Genomic DNA, 22197 nt, shown 5'->3' on the forward strand with positions numbered 1-22197 from the left:
ATAGGGTGGGCAAAGTGGGGGATTGCTCAAGAAGAGACCCAGGTGGAGAAGAGCACCAGTTCTGCAGTCAAGCATGTCTGCACTTGTACTTGCTGTCTATATTTAGGCCAATTGCTTAATCTCCCTTTTAAGGCTCAGTTTCCTTGTCTGTAAAATGGGAAGGATGCACTATGTGCTTGCTGTCTACATTTAGGCCAATTGCTTAATCTCCCTAAGGCTCAGTTTCCTTGTCTGTAAAATGGGAAAGATAATGCTTATGGTGCTCTACATTCTTTCTCTAAATAAATGGCAGCTATTATTATTATTAGAAATACAGTATGTAAATGTTCAATATTTAGTATTAACATTTTCCCAAAGAGGATGTCCAGTAAAATACAATTAGATTTTTTTTCTTCTTTTGGTTTTATGAAAATATCTTCAATTACCTTGCAAGCAACAGGTCTCCTGTGCTGGGTTTAGAGTACGTGAGCATTGGGCACCAGCAATCACAAATCACAGTTGGTGTTTCCCTCCACTCCTCAAAGGTGGGGATGGCCACCAATTCTCCAGAGCTCTGTTCTCAGCACCAAAAGCAACACCCAGAGGAGGGACAAGCCAGGCTGGGTCCAGGCAAGGTGGCCTCCAGAGTCAGAATTAGGACCTAGTCATGTTCAGAAGGAAGCAGGAAGTTTCTTTTTCCAGCAACACTTCTTTCCACTTTCTTTTCAATTCATTTGAGGCCTCAAGAATTGAAATCTTTTCCAGGGAGTTCTAAGCTACGGTCAGTGTGAGGAAACAGACGTCTTGTTATTAATCTCTGGTTTTGAACATGAGCCACTGGGAGTTCTCTCAGTAACCTGCCTGGTCTCTGGAGTGTGAGCAGGCTGTTGGAGATCCTGCTGCTGCCTGCCACCCCTACCCCCACCCCACACAACCTGCCTGACAGCCCCAGCCAGGCAGTGGAGGCCATTTCCAGTCTGGAGGGTTCTGTTCAATCAAAGCGCCAGACAGCCCCCTTTCTGACCTTACCGGGAGCCCTCTGGGCCTGCCCACTCTTGCACAGTGCGTGCATTGCCTTATTGCAGAAACACAGCCAAAACAGCTTATCTCTCTTGTAGGATGTACATAGGTGTCCCTTCTCTTTCCGGTCCCTGGTCTTGGCTCTCCTCACAACCCAGTCCATCCTAAGTGGGTGGGCCATGAGTGGCAGGTGAGATGGGCTCAGGCCTTAGCAGGAGAAACAAACAGCTATGACAATCAGTGAAGTGAATTTATCACAGGGCTGTATTAAAGAAAAACCAAAGACCAAAACACCAAAGATGGAGCAGTGGGAGGAACATTTTACCGCCAAGTTAGGAGCCTGTGACTCAGCACAAGCTTAGGCTCTGTGCGTGAGGTTCCAGAAAGGGAAAATGGCCACAGACCAAGCAAAGTCTCTGGGTGTGGCTGATGGGCTGGTTGTTGGATAAGCCCTGGGCTGGTAAGAGTTCTGATGGGGATTGGGCCTCCGGCTGCCTCTGTGGCGCCTGTGAGGTGTCCGAGACGGGGGCAGTGGTGCCAGTCAGATCTGAACGGCTGTCAGCAGGCCACGTGGCCAGGTTGGGGTCCATCAGCTGTGATGGCTGAAGCACGTAGCGGGGACATTGAACCTAGTCTGAGATAGTCAAGAAAAGGGTGTAGAGAAAGGCATGTGATTGTTTTCCCTGTTTGTTCTTTCTAAAAACCCCTTATGCCTCTCACATTTATGCATGACCACAAGCACTCTCTTTGATCATGTAGTATGTGGCAGGCACTTTGCTAAGCTCTTTACCTGTGTTATGGTATTTCCTCCTCACCAATCTTAGGAGGCATCATCGCTATCTCCATTTTATAGATAAAGAACTAAGACTTTATTTCAGGGAGATAACTACCAGTGTTCGAGCAGAGTCTGTCTTGCCCCAGAACTTTTAGCCACCACTCCACCTACATTCCATTTTCTTTAAACTATTTTGGGGGGTAAATTTGACGTGGCTGCAGGGCTCCCTCCAATTCCCAATTCCTTCAACTTAATCCACATTGAAACCAATCCTCCAGTTTTCATCTGAAGAAAACAATGTTTATCCTGTTTAAATATTAATTAGAAGTCTCTATATCTGTGATGGTATGTTTCTCCAATAATTTTTCTGATGAAATTAGAAGGGAGTGAGAAATATTGGTCAAACCCCATCGTGACAAGAATTTTGCTGAGGTAATTATGCAAAATAAATAGGTCATTAGGTAGGGTTTAGGATCCCTTTGTTAAAAAGGGAGAGTTTTCATGAAACGGAGATTGCTGGTTTTAGCAAGTTTACTTGTTTACATTTACCCTAAGAATTAAAACACCCACACATATCGATTTCTGCCGGGGTAGGCAATAGCCAGGGGTGACATGCTTTATATTTGACAAAGAGACCCAAAGCGCTCTCTGCTTGAATCAGTCAAGAAAAATACCTCCCTTTTTGCCTTGTCCAATCTTTAATACCAGTTAAGTAACTTGGAAAATAGGAACACCTATAAAACTCTCTGGGATAAATGTAGACCTCAGGCTTTTAGTGACTTCTTCTGACCCCTGCTGAACACATTTGGGATTGCATGATCCTCAGCAAAACAGAATTTTAGAGTGGGAAGTTTACAGAATGTCTCATCTGAGTCCCTCATTTCAGAGATGCAGAAAGTAAGGTTCAACGAGTTTATGTGACTTGTCCAAAGTCACACATTTACATAGTGGCAAATTCAGAATCAGTACCTAGAAATGTATAATCTCCTGATAAAATACAGATACACAGATACTGATTAACTCTGTTGGGACATATACTCTTTGGATTATCTATAAAGAACCATCATTATTAGAAATATAATAGCTGATACAGCTAAAGTGGTAAGCAATACTCAAAATTAGAATTATTTGAGCAAGTTCATCTCATAATTATCTTCAGTCACCATTTGATGATATATGTAGAAAAGCAGAGAAGAGATTCAGAGAATTTTCACAAAAGCTCTTTTTTAGTTGCAAAGCCGTTTTCCTGATTGTGGTTTGTTAAAATGATTTGTATTCCCAGAAGAAACTTCAATTGATCATTAAGAGAGGTCAGTTGACCAAGGACTGCTTGTTTTAAGAACTGACTCTACTAGTGTCCCTGCCAAAGCATGGGTGACCCAAGGGAGGTGTCCAGAGGTCTCTGGTACTTCTTCAGCAAGGAGTCCCAAGTCTCCCCTTTGCAGTAGTTTCCAGACAGGAAAGTTGAATGACCACTGAAATATGTTGTCCATTTATTCCACATTTTGAAATACCCAAATATCTAGCAGTATCTAGGCGACCAGATCATATTTGAAAAAATGATAAACTTTGGAGCCAGACAGTGACTGCTTACCAGCTGTGTGAGTTTAGTAAGTTACTTAACCTCTCTGAGCCCCAGTGCCCTTGGCTATAAAATAGGAATCATGAATGTTACCTTCTCAAAGAATTGTTTGAGAAAAATGAGACTGTGCGTGTGAAAATCCTTAGCAAAGTATCTGATACAAAGGGCCAAGAGGAAGGATATTGTTTAATTTTCCACGTGGTATTAAATAGACCCCATCTTGGAAATGACAGGAGTCAAGAAGCTGGACAGAGTCCACAGAAAGTCCAGAAACTGTCTCAAGACCAGAATAGACTATTTGAATCATTGAGGCCTCTACTGCCTGATGAGGGGGTGGCGGCCACCTTTCCCTCTTATTCTCGAGTCACCTGCCCAAGAGCCCCTGATTGGCTGAGCTGAAGTCACATGCTCACTTCCTGGATGAATTGGAGCCATGAGAGAAAGGTCTGGCCCTGTGGGCCCGGGTGGTGGAAGACCTCACCCACAAGTATCCATGGGGAGGGCGACCGCTCCAAAAGGAAATTGGGAAACTATTAAGGGGGGATTGGAAGCTGGGCAGCCTGTGAGGCAACAACAGGAAGCCTGGTGGTGTGTAGCAGGTCCTGACCACAAGGAGAAATGGTCCCAAACAGAGAGAGAGAGACAGCAAGGACAAAGGATTCTTGTCGATGTTTAATTTTACTCTGATCTTCACAGCATAAGCCCCTTTTCTGCTGTTACATCTTTGGTATTGATGGGAAAAACCCTGACGATATTCTCTGTAAACCCCATCAGCCCATAAAAAACTTGAAATTAGTTTTTTAATAAATCCTATAACCATTGCTAAATAACTACTCTTTTTTTAATTCATTTTTATTGAGTTATATTCATATACCATGCAGTCATACAAAACAAAGCATACATTCAGTTGTTTACAGTACCATTATATAGTTGTGTATTCATCACCAAAATTAATTTTTGACATTTTCATTACCACACACACAGAAATAATAAGAAGAAAAATTAAAGTGAAAAAGAACAATTAAAGTAAAAAAGAACCCTGGTTACCTTTTTTTTTTTCTTCACCCGTTATTCTACTCATCCATCCATAAACTAGACAAAGGGGAGTGTGATCCACATGGCTTTCCCAATCACATTGTCACCCCTCATAAGCTACATTTTTATACAATCATCTTCAAGATTCATGGGTTCTAGGTTGTAGTTTGATAGTTTCAGGTATTTACTGCTAGCTATTCCAATTCATTAGAACCTAAACAGGGTTGTCTATATTGTGCGTAAGAGTGCCCACCAGAGTGACCTCTTGGCTCCTTTTGGAATCTCTGAGCCACTGAAGCTTATTTCATTTCCTTTCACATCCCTTTTGGTCAAGAGGATGAATAGCTACTCTTTTAGAACAGTATTCCTTAACATGGAGGTCAGAGTCCCAGGCCAGGATAAAGAGCAGATTGGGTCACCAGGGAAGTTCTGATGGGTCTGCAGAATAAAAAAGAGCTGGGAAGGTTTAAATGATTTCACAGCCAACTGTAGCCACAGTGACCCTGGACAGTTGTTTCCCAATCTGGGCCTCAGTTTCCTTATTTGTAAAATGAGAAGTTTGAGTCGGGTGGTCTCTAAGGGCCTTCTATAATCCTCAGAACAGAACAAAGAGGTAAAGATAGCAAGGTGAGAATAAGCACCTAACTCCCCCTTCCCTGATTCTCATGGGGAATTTCCAACAGACTTTAAAATGTCAGACATGGAAACCAGGTAAGGTGGTCTTTATGGGTTTCCTAACCATAGCCCATTTCTGCTCTCCTAGCAGTATCCCAAGCTTTTATTCAGACTCCCGCCTTCCCCAACACAGCCCTTGTGCTTCACGAAGAGCTGAGTTCATCCGCAGCCCAGAGTTTTGGCCATTGATTGGTTCAGGAACCCAGGCCTAAGCATTTCCCTGGACAGAGGGAAAAGGGTAATAACCAAGGGGAGCCAATGAGATGTAAGAAGTTTGCTGAAAGTTTCTGTAAAAGATACACCCTCATGCTTAAGAGATAGCTGCCAGAAGAAACTGTCTTCCCCTGGATTTTGTCAGGTGAGGACTAGAATTGTAACAGCCATCTTGCTACCAGCCTGAGATGAATCCAACTCTTAAGAGTCAGACTGGAACCCTGAGTATGCTACATCCAATCTCCCATTTAATGATGGACTTTTTAAGTTACAGGATCCAGTAGATCCTCTTTATTTTTAAAGCCAGATTGAGTGGGGTTTCTGTTACTTGTAGCAAACGGAAACCTAATGCTTCTGGGATTGGCGTTAGGTGAGAACCTGACAGCTCCTTCTCCTCTCCTATCTTGGAAGGGTGTGAGCAAGCAGACACAAGCAGGAAGTTGCACAACAGGGTTTTCTCTCCAAGCAGACAGCTGCATTAGGCAGTACCTCCATCCAGCAGAGCTTTCTTCCAAATGAGCAACCAGGGAAACATCACTATATCTATGAAGAGATACTGCAAAGCAAAAGGAGAGGACCACCCTGGAGAATCAGGAGGAATTCTTCAACTTGAAACAGATTTATGCAACATTTTAGAAAATTTATGAGGTGGATAGCATTGTTATAGTCTGCTCAGCTCCCCTCCGCACCTCTTCAGATAATTGGCCTCATCCCAGGGACACAGGTCAGGAATGAGACCCAGGCTAGGACAGTAAGTCCTTCCCTCAGATTTTCCCCTGAGGCCAGAAGAGAGACATTCCATTGCCTCTTGGGTTACAGAGCTGAAAGCATATGAATTCAGTGTTACTCGTGTTCATGTTTCTCACCAAGGGACAAAATTCCTCTCTAGTAGGAGAAAACGAAGTCAGTGAAGCCAAGCAGAGAGAAAGAATATGAGAACATGGCCTGGCAGCATCAAACCCCTGGTTCCAAACTCCGAGGTCCCTGGAAACATCCTAGTTCCTGAAACTCTTCCTTCCATTTGTCACCTTCCCCAGGGTCTTCCAATAAAATCCCCTTTTTCCTTTAGCTAATTCCAGCTAGGTTTTGTTTCTTGCATCTGAAAGTGCTCTGGCAACTAGAGCCTCTGCTTCATGTTCTCATCCAGCCAAATTCAAGGAGAATTGCCCCAGTATTGAGCAAAACTTCATTAGGAGGGATCACTCTGAGATCAGGAAAGATTTTCGTGGAGAAGGATACTACAAATACCAAATGAAAAACCACATGGGAGCAGAGCTGCAAAAAATTAATTTAATGAAGAGGAAAAACTTGATAAATTCTCCTAGAACTCAGGGAGAAACATGAACAACTATAAAACCAAGAATGATGTGGAGGGCTTATTCAGGAGAACCAAGCTACACATACAGGCCAACAGTCCTTTCTTCAAAACCCTTGCAGTCAGATGTGCTTCAGGATTCAGCATTTGAGGGAACTGAGATAGTGTGGTACATACACTGAATTTAACATACATCCGCAGCGGGGGCTTGGGGCAGTAAATTGCAATCCCAAATGTTCACATTTTTGCAGTGAAATACTACGTGAGATAAATATATATTGTAAATAGTCTGACATCACTTCAGGTCAAAGTTTTCTGCCAAATGAATACTGCAAACTCAGAGAACATTTTTGGTTTACAGAGATTTGAGGATTTTGCAATTGTGGCTAAAGAGGTCTTTAATAAGAATCCCAGAAGGAGAGTAGAAAATTGATAATATGGGAGCAATAATCAAATAATTGAGGGGAGAAAACATCCAAGAGCCGAAAACAGTATAAATTTGAAGCTCAAAAAGTCACAGAGTGTCAGGCAAAATTAATTAAAACAAGTTCTAAATGCAACCTGGTAACATTTTGAATTTGAAAGATAAAGAAAAAATTCTATAAAAATACAAAGAGGCCTAATAAGTAGTTTATTATGTTGATTTAATATGTGTCTAAACCAAACTTTGTACCCTATACCCAGTAAATATCATTCTCCTCTAACATATATACTACATTTATAAAAATTTATCATATACTAGGCCACACAGAAAAGCTCAATAAATTCTGAAAAAATAACTTGACTAAGGTCACCCAGCTAGGAGGTAGTGGAAGTGAGATTCCAATCCAGGGCTTAATTCTTCTGATATCCTAATATTCTCCAAGGACAATCCCACTATTCACTTCTAAGTACTGATCCTAGAGACAAGTGTAATTTGATGATAAAGACTACAACTGGCTAGATGCCTGGAGTAATGTAAATACTCAATAAATGCTAGTTAAATGAATGAAGGAAGGAAGGAGGGAACAAATGAAACAAAAAAGACTCATCAAGGAATTTTGCAATTTTACACGGGATATACTCAAAGCATCACTCTTTTCTAGAACATACCGAGACAACGTTGAGGAATGCAGCTGCTTCTTTATAGAGGAAATGATGTCGCTTTATTGCAGTATTTTTAATGGTACCTACCATTAGAGGAAGTATTAAGACAAGGATGTACATGGGACCAAATTGCACTAAAACTTCCCCCCAGGGTGAGAGGGCTCAATGGGAAAAGGGGCTTAGAAAGCCTTAATGGTCTTCCCTTCGTCTCCTTCAAAACTTTTTAAGCTTCGCCCACAGTGACCAACCCCAGAGCAATGCACATTTAATTCAGCTGCTAATGTAGGGAAATCAATAGCATTGCACCACAGACAGTTTATTACACATAATTTGAAGTTTAACACATAAATAAATAAGTAATATATACAAACCATGGCACTTAAGAGTACACTTTGGAGCTCAGCTTTCCCCACAAATCAAAATGCTTCTTACCTCTTATTAAATATTTCACATTAAAAATAATAAAATAATCTAAAATTGTTTTTAATACAGGCTAGAATCTCTTGGAAATTTTTCTTTTAAAATAATTGTCATGGCTTATATTTTAATAATAATTTCCTATTTGTTTGCACATGGCTTACTATAGTTTGATTTTCCTTCTCAAATTCTTGTGAATTAGATAGGGCAATTATACCCATTTAGCTGAGGAAGAAACTGAAGAGAAGAGCCAAAGGGGAAGAATTGGAAGTCTCTAGCACCCAGTCTAGGATATTACTAGTCTCCAAAGGGCTGAGCTGGTAGAGGTGAGGAGATGGACACAGTTTGACCCTAAATTGTGTCTACCACTGGAACTCAGGCATGTCTTCTTGGTAAGCCAGGTCACCAAAAGTCGTTGTTTTTTTGTTACTTTGATTCATAGATTTTTGGAGACCCCATGTGTAGAGAGAGTTGAGTTAATCATGCCCCTCAGTTCATGGCACATTGCCCTCATCAAGGCACTATGCTTATTTTATTCAATTATATTCTTTCCTTTTATACCCTATCCCCATTTCCATTTATATGAATTTCAAAACAGACAAAGCGATTCTCTAATTATACCAGGGTGATGGCAGCAGGGAGGGTCGTATGGTCGTGGCAATGTTTTATTTTTAGATCTGGATCATGTTCATACAGAGTTGTTTACTTTGCAAAAAATTCATTTTGTTGCACTCATGATTAGTATACTCTCTGTATGTATGCCACACTTCAGCAAAAATTTTACTTTAAAAATTCATACTAGAATTTTGAAAGGAATTGCATAAATTTGTACATTGATTTGGAAGAGAACTGACATCTTAAAATTGTAAAGTCATCTTATTCATGAACATGTTAAAAATTTTGTTAAGAGGGATACTTGTCATAAGAGATATTGGCCTGCAGGAGTTTTTTTTCCTTGCTATGTTTTTGCCTGGTTTTGGTGTCAGGGGTCATAGAACAATCTGGGGAGTATTCCCTCCTCTTCAATTCTCAGGAAGAGTTTGGTAGACTTTGGTATTCTTTCTTCCTTAAATGTTGTAGAATTCACCAGTGAAGCCATCTGGATCTGGAATTTTCTCTGTGAGAAGGATTTTAACTTCAGATTCAATTTTTTAAACATTATAAGTCTATTCAGGTTATCTGAGTGAAGTTTGGTAGTTTGTGTCTTTCAAGAAATTTGTCCATTTCATCTAAGGTGTCAGATTTATTGGCAAACATCTGGTTATAGAATGACTTTATTACCCTTTAAATATCTGAGAATCTGTAGGGATGTCACCTCTCTCATTCCTGATATTGCTAATTTGTGTCTTCCCCTGATTTTCTGATCAGTGTGGCTGGAGGTTTTCAATTTTATTGATCTTCTGAAAGAACCAGCTTTAGGTTTCATTGATGTTTTTCTCTATTGTTTTTCTGCCTTCTGGTTTATTGATTTACACTTTGATCTTTATTATTTCCCTTCTTCTGCTTACTTTGGTATAATTTGCTCTCCTTTCTTAGTATCTTAAGGTAGAAGCTGATAGCACTGATATGAGACAAATAGATCAATGGAATAAAACGAAGCCCAGAAATAGACTCATATATGTATGGACAACTGATTTTTGACAAAAGTGGAGAAAGGATTCTTTTCAACAGATGGCACTAGAACAATTGGATATCCATGTGTGAAGAAATGACCTTTGATGCATATTTCACACCATATACAAAAATAACTCAAAATATATCATAGACATAAATCTAAAACCTAAAACAATAAAATTTCTAGAAGAAAACATGGGAGAAAATCTCTGTGAATTTGTATTAGGCAAAGATCTTGTATTTACAACATCAAAAGCATGATCTGCAAAAGGAAAAAATTGATAAATTTGACTTCAGAAGAATAAAACACTTACACTCTTTGAAAGACATTGTTAAGAGAATAAAAAGACAAGCCAGAAACTAGGAGAAAATATTTTCAAATCATATATTTGATAAAGGACTTGATTCCAGAATATATCCAGAACTCTTAAAACTCAATAATAAGAAAACTAACAAACACAATTTTTAAATGGGCAAAAAATTTGGACACTTCACCAAAGAAGATATGTGGATGGCCAATAGGCATGTAAAAAGATGCTCAACATTCTTAGTCATAAGGGAAATGCAAATTAGAAACACAATGAGATATAGCTATACACCTACTAGAATGGCTAAAATTAAAAAGACCAATCATACCAAGTGTTGATGAGGCACTGGAGCAAATGGAACTATCATGCATTGTTGATGGGAATGTAATATGGTATAACCACTTTAGAAAATAATTTGACAGTTTCTTAAAAAGTTAAACATACACCTACTATATGACCCAGCCATGCTCCTCCTAGATATTTATCCAAGAGAAATGAAAATATATGTCCTTACAAAGTCTTGTATATAATAGCTTTATTTGTAATAGGCAAAAACTGGAGACAGCCCAAATGTCCATCAATATGTGAGTGGATAAACAAATTATGGTATATCTATATAATGGAATACTACCAGCAATAAAAAGAAATAAACTATTGATACATGATACATCATGGATGAAACTAAAAATATTATGCTGAGTTAAAGCAAAGAGTACACACTGTATGATTCTATCTATATAAAATTCTAGAAATACAAATTAATCTATAATGACAAAAAGAAGACCAGTGATGCAGGACAAGAGTGCAGGGAGGGGTGAGAGAGAAGGATTATAAAGAGACACAGGAAAGTTTTTGGGTGTGGATATTTTCACTCTTTTTATGGCATTGGTTTTATGGGTGAATACATGTCAAAACTTATCAAACAGTATACTTTCAAAATGTGCAGTTTTTATGTGATTTATACCACAATTAAACTGTTTTTTAAAAATGGCATATCTCTCATTGTCCAGGTCTTTTTTTAAAGTGTCCTTTTAAAATTTTAACATTTTTCTTCATAAAGATCTTGTGCATTTTGCTAGGTTAATTCCAAGACATATATATTTTCTGTTGCTATTGTGACATATCTTAGTTCATATTTTCCTTATTTACTGTATTGGTTTTATCAGTTATCTATGGATGAATAATAAACCAGTCCAAAACTTAGTGAATAAGTACATCCATTTTACTGCTCATGACTATGGGAGTCAGGGTTTCACCCAGCACCCAATGGGCACTGTTTAACTGCTCTACATGATGTCAGCTGTGGGGGATTTGACAGGCTTGTAGGATTCAAGATGGCTTCCATCACATGTCTGAGGACTGGGTGGTGGCAGGGGAGGCAAAGCCACATTGGAAAGGGGTATGGACATAGGGAGGCATGATTCACTGGGGATTCTTTTAAATATTTTACCACACTAGTGAAAAGGAACACTATTGTTTTCAGTGACCATTTAACATGGCAATGAAAAATTTTCTCTTCCCTTCCAATATTTATGCCTCATTCATTTTTCTTGTCTTGTAATGATGGCAAAGACCTCCAACACTATGCTTAAGGGTAGCTTTAACAGTGGACCTGCTTGTCTTTTTCCCCATCTTAAAGCAAACGAATCTGAAATTTCTCAACTACATATGATGTCTTTCTGTTGGTTTTCAAAAGATGTCAAGTTAAGTGTTCTGTTCCTAATCTTCTGATAGTTTTTTACAGTCATAAATAGCTATTGAGCTCTTCTGCCACCATTTTAAATTCAGCTCCATGCAACGCTCCACTGCAGCTGCTATTGGAACTCAGTCTGCACGCCAGCACCCCCCTGCTGACAATTCTGGCCACCATGGAGGACATAAACAAGTACAGCAACATAGAGGAATTCCCAGAGGGTTCCAAGACTAACACGAGCAAGAATCATCAGGATGACGGTAAAATGTTCATTGGAGGCTTGAGCTGGGATACAAGCAAGAAAGTTCTGATTGAATATGTGTCTTGATTTGGAGAGGTTGTAGACTGCACAATTAAAACAGATTCAGTCACTGGAAGATCAAGAGGATTTGGATTTGTGCTTTTCAAAGATGCTGCTAGTGTTGATAAGGTTTTGGAACTGAAAGAACACAAACCGGATGGCAAATTGATAGACCCCAAAAGGGCAAAGGCTTTAAAAGGGAAAGAACACCCTAAAAAAGTTTTTGTGGGTGGATTGAGCCCAGAGAATTCTGAAGAGCAAATAAAAGAATATTTTGGAGCATTTGGAGAGATCGAAAATATTGAACTTCCCATGGATACAAAAACAGATGAAAGAAGAGGATTTTGTTTTATCACATATACAGATGAAGAGCCAGTAAAGAAATTATTGGAAAGCAGACACCATCAAATTGGTTCTGGGAAGTGTGAAGTCAAAGTTGCACAACCCAAAGAAGTATATAGGCAGCAACAGCAACAATAGAAGGGAGGAAGAGGAGCTGAAACTGCTGGACGAGGTGGTACAAGGGGTCGAGGACGAGGTCAGGGCCAAAACTGGAACCAAGGATTTAATAACTATTATGATCAAGGATACGGAAATTACAATAGTGCCTATGGTGGTGATCAGAACTATAGTGGCTATGGCGGATATGATTATACTGGGTATAATATGGGAACTATGGATATGGACAGGGATATGCAGACTACAGTGGCCAACAGAGCACATGTGGCAAGGCATCTTGAGGGGGCTGCAATCAGCAAAACAATTACCAGCCATACTAAAAGAGGACCTTGGAGAAAAAGAGGAGGAAATGCTAAAGTAACCCATCTTGCAGGACGATGTTGAAGATTGGTCTTCTGTTGATCTAAGAGGATTATTTTGTAAAAGACTTTCTAGTGTACAAGACATAACTGTCCAACTGTATATAGCTGCCAATTAGTTTTCTTTGTTTTTACTTTGTCCTTTGCTATCTGTGTTATGCCTTGGTGTGGATTTGTGTTTATACAAATTTCATTTGTATGATTTCATGTTGAACCTCAAATAAATGCTTCCTATGTGAAAAAAAAATAAAAAAAAATAGCTATTGCTTTGCCAAAAGCTTTTCCTGAATATATATAGTTCTATGTTCTCCTTTCATATTGATTATCTGATATCAAACTGTCCTGTATAACTTTGATAGACCTTACTTTTTGCCCTCTTTTGTATTTGTTTTACTAATAATGTTTTATGTAGAATTTCCCTATCTTTGTTTTTAAGTAAAATAAGCCTATAGTTGTATTTTCTTTCACTGTCCTATATGATTTTAGAATCACATTTATACCAGTTTCATAAAATGTTTTGGGTAACTTTCTATTTCAATTACCTGAAAAAATTTTGTGTAAGATAGGGATTCTATTCCTTCAGAGAATGATAAAACTTATCTATGAAATAATCAGGGCCTGTAAATTTGGGGGTGGAGATGGGCATCTTGAGTACCACTTCACTATCTTTCATTTTATTGATGCAAGTTTTCTATTTCTTCTTCTGCCAATATTGGCATTTTATACTCTGCTAGCAATTTATCATTTCATCTAGATTTTAAACTTTTGTGGGCTATAGTTTGTAGTATGTTTTGTTCATTTTTTTTTATAATAAATTTTATTTTGAGATAAATTCAAACTTACAGGAACAGTTGCAAAAACAGTACAAACCCCATACATAGAACTCCAGAATACCCCAACCCCCCTCCCCTGATACCCCGATCCACCAACTTTAACATCCTGTCACACCACCATTTCTTTCTTTCTTTCCCTCCCTCCCTCCCTCCCTCCCTATCATTCATCATCTATTGCTCTGTCTTCTGAACATATGAGAGCAAGCTGCACACATCCTTGAAAAAACAATGTAATGCACATATACATTTCCCATGAACAAGAACATTCTTTTATGCAATCCCATTAAGTGCAGCTAAGAAGTTCAAGAAATTCAACATTGATACAAAGCTTACATTCTATATTTCCTTTTTTTTTTTCCTTATGTCCCATCTGTGTCCCTTTGAGCCTCCTCTCCCCCATCCTCAGATCCCATCCAGGATCATCCTTGGCATTTAATTGTCATCTATTTAGATTTTTTTTTTTCAATTGTGGAAACATATATACAGCCTAAATCTTCCCATTCCCCCTCCCTAGCATTCCATTAGTGGGATTAATCATATTTAGAATGTTGCAATGCTATCACCTTCCCACCATCCCTTTCTAGAAGTTTCCCTTCACCCCAAACAGAAACCCTACACTCATTTCTTAACTCCCCATTGCCCCTTCCCCCACTTCTCGGAACCCATACTCTACTTTTCATCTCTATGGTCATATTCTCTGATACTTTCTTTGTGTTTACTGTGGGACTTAAATTTAACATCTTAAATCTATAACAATCTTATTTTTCTTTGATACCAACTTAACTTCAATATGACACATAAACTATGTTCCTATACTCCCTCATTCCCCCACTTTTATGTAGTTCTTGTCAAAAATTACATATTTTACACTGAGTACATGAAATCATTTATCATTTCAGTTTATGTATTTTAGATCCTGTAGGAAGTAAACAATGGAGTTACAAATCAAAAATACAGTAATATTGGTATTTATATTTACCATGTGATCTTTAGTGGTACCCTTTATTTCTTTGTGTAGTTTCAGTCAATTGTTTAGTGTCCCTTCCTTTCAGCCTGCTCAACTCCCTTTAGCACTTCTTATAGGATGAAGTCCCTCAGCTTTTTTCTCTGTCAGTAGGGTTCCCTTTAGCATCTGAAGTAGGGCAGGTCTTTTATTAGCAAAATCTCTCAGTATTTGTTTGTTGGTGAAAAATTTAAGCTCTCCCTCAAATTTGAAGGAGAGTTTTGCTGCATAAAGTATTCTTGGTTGGAAATTTTTCTCTGTCAGAATTTTAAATATGTCATGCCACTGCCTTCTCGCCTCCATGGTGGTTGCTGAGTAGTCACTACTTAGTCTTATGTTGTTTCCTTTGTATGTGGTGAATTGCTTTTCTCTTGTTGCTTTCAGAATTTGCTCCTTTTCTTCAGTATTTGACAGTCTGATTGGAATATGTCTTGGAGTGGGTTTATTTGAATTTATTCTATTTGGAGTTCCCTGGGCATTTATGCTTTGTGTATTTATATTGTGTAGAAGATTTGGGAAACTTTCTCCAACAATTTCTTTGAATACTCTTTCTAGGCCTTTACCCTTCTCTTCCCCTTCTGGGACACCAATGAGTCTTAAATTTGGATGTTTTATTTTATCTATCATATCCCTGAGATCCGTTTCGATTTTTTCGATTTTTTACCCCATTCTTTCTTTTGTTCTTTCATTTTCTGTTCTGTGGTCCTCGAGGAGGCTGAATTGTTATTCAACTTCCTCTAATCTTGTATTATGAGTATCCAGAGTCTTTTTAATTTGGCCAACAGTTTCTTTTATTTCCATAAGATCTTCTGTTTTTTAATTTACTCTTGCAATATCTTCTTTATGCTCTTCTAGGGTCTTCTTTATGTCCTTTATATCCTGTGCCATGCTCTTCTTCCTGTTCTTTATATCCTGAGCCATGCTCTTGTTGCCTGTCTGTAATTCTTTGATTAATTGTGCCAAGTACTGGGTGTCTTCTGATCTTTTGATTTGGGTGTTTTTGTTTGGGTTCTCTATATCATCTGGTTTTATCATATGCTTTAAGATTTTCTGTTGTTTTTGGCCTCTTGGCATTTGCTTTACTTGATCCCTAATTTGACAGAACTGCAGCTTGGTGGCGTACACTTTCTCTAACTAACCAGCAGATGGCGTCCGTGAGTCACCTATTCCCCTCAAGTCAGTTCTCCCCCACTTTGTCTTTGTGGTGTGTGGGGGTCTGATTCTTGTGGGGTCCAATTGGTGCACCAAGTTTGGGTGTGTTGCTGGTGCTGTCCACCCTGAATGTGGGGCGTGTGTCTGGGTGGTTAGGCAGGTAGGGCAGCTTTAATAATCAAACCTCCCAGGTGTTCCCGGAGATTTAAGGCTGTAGCAGGAGCCTAAGCCTTCATTTCAGTCTTTCCACTGATTATCTCTGCCACTGATCCACAAGTCCTTGGTATTCGTGTAGGGTCCCTGGGATTTCCAAGCAGTTCTCCCTTCCCAACTGCGCTCTTCCAGGACCTCTGCTGAGGGAGGGCCGTGCCACGTCACAAGTGTGCGCCGGCCTGCCAGGGAAGCCCTGGGTTGCTGGGCCGTGCAGGGGCGTTCCCAGCCTGCTTCAAAGATGGTTGAATGGGGTGCATTAACTTCCCCCTTTTCACACAGCTCCGCCCTCCCAGCTCCGGGACAATCAGCCGTGGGTATATTAAAGGCCACTGTCCACAGCTGATATTGCGGCTTAAGTGTAGTGCTGTGGGAAAGATTCCCCATCACACTAGGTTTCTTGGCGCAGCTCTAGGCTGTGGGTCTGGCCCCAGGCAGGAGCGTCCTCCACCTGCTGGGGAGATGGCTGCAAGGAATGTGGGTTTTTTTCTCCTTTTGGCTCCCCTCTGCTCCTCTGGTCTTGAGACAATCAGCAGTGGGTGTGGGAAGGGGTATCCTTCACGCCAGACACTGAGGCATTAGCCCAGCCTGCTCCTGCCGTGCTTCACCACCAGCTCTCCCCATCATATCTGCAGCCACTCCCGGGCTTTTTTTTTTAAAGAACCAGTCCGTCTCCAAACACCAGCCTACCGTTTCCCCACACCGCAGCATGGCCGCGGGACTTTCAGCTGACTCACTCACTTGTTTCAGAATGCAGGCTCCTGGCTTCACCAAATGCACATTCCCTGTGGATTTAGCAGACCTTGTCTGGCTGGTGCATTGCTGGAAGTGGTGTTCTGGGTCACTTTTTGGTTTTTATCAAGTATATTTCACAGAGGTGCTTTTTTGCCCTGTCTCACCTAGCCGCCATCTTAGGTTCTCCGTTTTGTTCATTTTTAAATCTCTGTTTTGTCTGTAGATACTTTCCCTTTTTCATTCTGTGTTGTAGTGCTTTGAGTTTTCTCGCTCGCTCACTCTCCTTTTCATGACCAGTCTTTTCAAAGAATTGCTGGATATAAAATTCTAGAATTAGAATTCCTTTCTTTGAACAATTTGAGACCATTTCTCCAATGTTTTCTTGCACCATATTCAGGATTCTAATGTCAGCCTAATTCTTGTCCTATTAGAGATTAGCTGCTTTTCTCTCTGCAGAGCTCCATGAAAATAAGGTTTTTCCTTTGCTTATGGCTTCATCTCTAATGCCTAGATCAGTGCCTGGCCCACAGAAGTCCCTCAATCAGCACTTGCTGGATAAATGACAGCTATACCGCTCTGCCACCAAGATTAGTTGTTGGCTCACCCTGATGAGCAGGGTAGGCAGTTGTGGTGTGATCTGAAAGGAGAGCCTCCTCTAAGCCTCAACTAGTCTCCCTATGCCTGTAATGACTGATTGAGAGCATGGCCACGTGATTTTGTCTCAGGGCAATGTCATGTTCAAGAAACAGAGGACATCACCAAGAATTAATTAAATTAATTAAAGTCCCTCCCTCCTCCTCAGGGACTTGTTGTCCCAGCAACTCCCTTCCCTCATATCCTTTCTACTTTATTCTCTGTATCTACATTAAAAAGGGGTCTCCCACTAAAGTGGACGGTGCATAGGAGCTGGGGAGGTGGACGAGGGAGGTGGGGATAATTCTCTACCTGCCAATTGTTAAAGAGTCTGAAGGAGAACTTCTGTAAAAACTCTCTTGTGGTTAATTTTACCCTGTCTTTAGGTCTCTCCTAAGTATTTCACTCTAGCTGGAACACACTTCCTAAGTGGCCTCCTCAACACCTACTTGCCTTTCAAAATGCAGCTCAGATATGATCTCCGTGGGTCCTAAGATAACAATTAGGATCTCATCTGCGCATTATATTGAGTCTGTATCTTCTCAGATAATAAAAATATGTTCCATTTCCACCATGTGATAACATGTATTATTTGGAAGAGAAACCAGAGAAGGTATGATCTGATCCCCAACCCCCCCCAAGCAGTGCTGCCCGTTTCTCAATAGCAGTGTGTGGTGGTGTGGAGGCTTTATGGACCTCCAAAAAAGTATGTTCTTAAAGTTAATCCATTCCTACGGGTGGGGACCTCCTGGAAATATGATCTTTTGGTGAGTAGGATCTTCTTCTTTTTTTTTTAAATTAAATTTGGTTTTACTGAGATATATTCACATACCATACAATCAACTGTTCATAGCACCATCATATAGTTGTGCATTCATCACCCCAATCTGTTTTTTGAACATTTTCCTTATAGCAGAAAGAATAAAAATAAGAATAAAATAAAAGTAAAAAGGAACACCCAAATCATCCCCCCCATCCCACCCTATTTTCCATTCAGTTTTTGTCCCCATTTTTCTACTCCTCCATCCATACACTGGATAAAGGGAATGTGATCCACAGGGTTTTCACAATCACGCTGTCACCCCTTGTAAGCTACATTGTTATACAATCATCTTCAAGAGTCAAGGCTACTGGGTTGGAGTTTGGTAGTTTCAGGTATTTACTTCTAACTATTCCAATATATTACAACCTAAAATTGTTATCTATACAGTGCATAAGAATGCCCACCAGAGTGACCTCTCAACTCCATTTGAAATCACTCAGCCAGTGAAACTTCATTTCATTTCATTTTGCATCCCCCTTTCAATCAAGAAGATGTTCTCAGTCCCATGATGCCAGGTCTAGATTCCTCCCTGGGAGACATATCCTGCATTGCCAGGGAGATTTACACCCCTGAGAGTCAGGTCCCACATAGGGGGAGGGCAGTGAGTTCACCTGCCGAATTGGCTTAGTTAGAGAGAGAGAGAGAGAGAGAGAGAGAGAGAGAGAGAGAGAGAGAGCGGGCCACATATGAGCAACAAAGAGGTATGGCGAGTAAGATTTTAAGATGTGACCCACCTCATTCAGGGTGGGTCGTAATCATTTTACTGGAGTCCTTTATAAAAATAATGAATAGACAGAGAGAAAAACACAGAAGCTGAGAAAGAAAGCCACAGAAATGGAGAGGAAGCCACTGAAGCCAGAAGCTGGAAGCAGTGAAACCCCAAAGAGAAGGGAGAGACCAGCAGACACTGCCGTGTAACAAGAGGAGCCCAGGATCGCCGGCAGCCTGTCTTCAGGAAGAAGGTATCATCTCAATGATGCCTTGATTTGGACATTTTCACAGCCTTGGAACTGTAAGCTTGTAAACTAATAAATTTACTGTTAAAAGCCAGCCCATTCCTGATATATTGCATTTCGGCAGCCTAAGATAACAATTAGGATCTCATCTGAGCATTACATTGAGTCCCTCTCTTCTCAGATAATAAAAATATGTTCCATTTGCCCCATTTGATAACATGGAATATTTGGAAGAGAGGCCCAGGGAAGGCATGCCCTGATCCCCAACCTGTGCTGCCAGTTCTTGATAGCAGTGATCCTCAACCCTGGCTGCATAATAATTGGTCGAACCCCAGACCAATTAAATCAGAATTCCTGGAGGTTGGGTTCAGGCATCAGTGATCTGTAAACACTTCCCAGATGATATTTATGTATATTTAGGATCAAGATTCACTGCTCTGGCATCCCTGACAAGTGGCTATCCAAGAGGCAGGATAGTGTTGTATAATATTGTGTGTTGTGTAATGACTTCAGGGTTTTAGGTTCAAACCAAAGACTTTCCAGGTGTGTGACAGTGGGCAAGTTAATTAACATCTCTGAGCTTCAGTTTCCTTATCTATAAAATGGGAATAATGAAAACACCAACCTCTTGAGGTTGCTGTGAGGATTTCATGAGAGAGTCAGTGTTAAACACTTATTGTAATGTCCAGTGCACGGATAATACTTGATGCGATGACCAACCTCCAAGATGACCTCCACCTAGCATGCATACCTACACGTTGTCCTCTCCCCCAGGGGTATTGCAGAGATGACAGAGTGTGACTTCCAAGGCTGGGTCATAAAAGACATTGCAGCCTCCTCCTTGATTTTGGATCACTTCTTGCCATGTCAGGCGGTCACTCTGACACCATATGGCAGAGAAGCGGCGCCTCCAGCTCTAGTCAAGCCTTCAGATGACGACACCCTCGTGAGAGATCTCAAACCGGAACCACTCAGCAAGCCACGCCTGAATTCCTTTTCTCCACACTGAGTCACATAGCAAATGTTTATTGTTCTCCTGGGCTGCTAAGTTTTGGGACAATTTGTTACACAGTAATAGATGATGAAAACACTGAAATAAATGCTGGCTGTCATTAATATTATAAAGCACTTCCCAATTTTGAGCTGAAATCCGCCTTCTTGCAACCCCCACCCTCCTTCCAGTTCCGTCTTTTTGCGCCACATAGAAAGACTGTAACTCGCTTCCTCATAGTCAAAATGTTTGGTGACAGTTTTCACGCCAACAATTTAATTCATCAGACATCAGTGGAAACAGTCGTGTGCCAGGACTAGGGATGCAAATATAAACAGGGCAAAGTCCCTGCTCAGTTACACGCTCAAGACATGGCTCCATGTGAGAGGTGCTGTAATAAAGCAGAATGACCCATAGATGCAGGGGGTGCCCCAACGGAGAGTGGCTGGTTCTACTTAGAAGGGTGAGGGAAGGGTTCTCAGAAGAGGGGCGTGAGCCTAAGGGATGAATAGGAGTTCACCAGGCAGACAGGAGGGGAAGGCCTTTTAAGCAGAAGTTGCAGGCAGGAGACCCCCACCCCACCCCTCACCCCACCCCAAGCCCTTTCTTCTCCTGGTGACTCATGTACTCTTATCCTCTTATCCTCTTGTTGATACAGTTTTGAGTCTGCCCTTCTGTCTCCCTACCCATCAATCTTGGTAACTCCACTTGAGACACACCCTTTCCTCTCCCACTGGGAGGCATCTTTAAGGAGCCAAACCTCCTCCAGGGTGGTCCGACCATCACAGGGTCAGCCGTCCCCTTGCTTCTGGCACCTTCACTTCACCCAGGCCTGCATGAGGTTTCTCGGCACCCACATCCTCAACTGACTCACGTCGGGTCTACAGGCGGCTGGATTGCTAAGTCATTTTTCACATGTGCACCTGTTAAACCACATCTTCCACAACTTTGTACTTCTGTTGTTGCTTTGGTTTTACAAGTTTCACAGGTGTTTCCAAGTTCAATAATTTAATCTGCACAAACTGTGAATCTCAACTCCCGGTTGGCAGAAGCCACATAGAAGCAAACAGTGCCACAAAAACCCAGTTTAGAACACACCCTGGAAACACAAGCCGTCCGTCATGCTAAGGCCACTGTGGTAAGGAATGATTCAGACTCAGTGCAGCGCGAGTCAGCCTTCAGAGATCTCGCCAGATAAGAGCCCATCTCAGATTTGTAGATGCCTTCTATGAAGGAAGGGCTTGGGTAGGTGCGGGGTAGGGGTGGGTGGGTGATGCTCTGCAGAAGCTGAGCACAGGTAGAAGGAAATCGGAAGGGGATGTTTGTCTGAGTTCCCCACAGCGCCTTCTTGACCAGGGAGAATTGAGCCAGTGTCTAGGGGAATCGCTGGCTTGTTTATCTTCTCAGGCCCAGCTTGGTACACAGTTTTAACTCGTTTTTTTTCCTCTACCTAAAAAATGACCACAGGAAGGGGTTGACCTGCCTTTGGAAGGTGTCTAGTTTGTTTCTGTGCTACATGCTCTCCCTCCCCACTTCTCTGCCTCTTTCCCTTTTCACTGACTTCTAAGAGCCAGCTTTCCCCTTGGTCCTGTCAAAGGCAGCACATAGTCATCCATCCATCCATTCATTCATTCAGTGAGCCTTTGCTGAGTACTTACTATGTGCTAGGCATTGTTCTGGGTGCTGGCGACCCTAATGTGGATGACACAAGCCCTGACGTGAAGAAGTCACAGGTCAGAGATGGAACCCAATAGAGACAGAGGCAGCCCACAGAGGGCTGGAGTACATCAAGAGGCATCTGACCCAGTGTGGGCAGAAATCGGACCAGGAAAGGAGACATCTAAGCAGATCTTAAAGCTAGAGCAAGAGTTAGAAATGGAGAATAATAATAGTATAGCTTTTTAAAAGCACTTTCTATGTGCCAGGAACTATGCTAAAATTTTTATGCATATATTATTTCACTTAATCCTCACAACAATACAAAGAGGTAGGAATTGTAATTATTCTAACTTCACAGATGAGGAAAGTGA

At 40.9% G+C, this 22197-nt stretch overlaps 1 pseudogene; it reads left to right on the plus strand.

Annotated features, from left to right (window-relative positions):
- The first annotated feature begins 11784 nt into the window (after positions 1 to 11784).
- LOC119514067 lies at positions 11785 to 12792 on the plus strand (annotated as a pseudogene).
- The last annotated feature ends 9405 nt before the right edge of the window (positions 12793 to 22197 follow it).

The sequence above is a fragment of the Choloepus didactylus genome, chromosome 18, assembly GCF_015220235.1.
Source record: "Choloepus didactylus isolate mChoDid1 chromosome 18, mChoDid1.pri, whole genome shotgun sequence".
Taxonomy (NCBI): domain Eukaryota; kingdom Metazoa; phylum Chordata; class Mammalia; order Pilosa; family Megalonychidae; genus Choloepus; species Choloepus didactylus.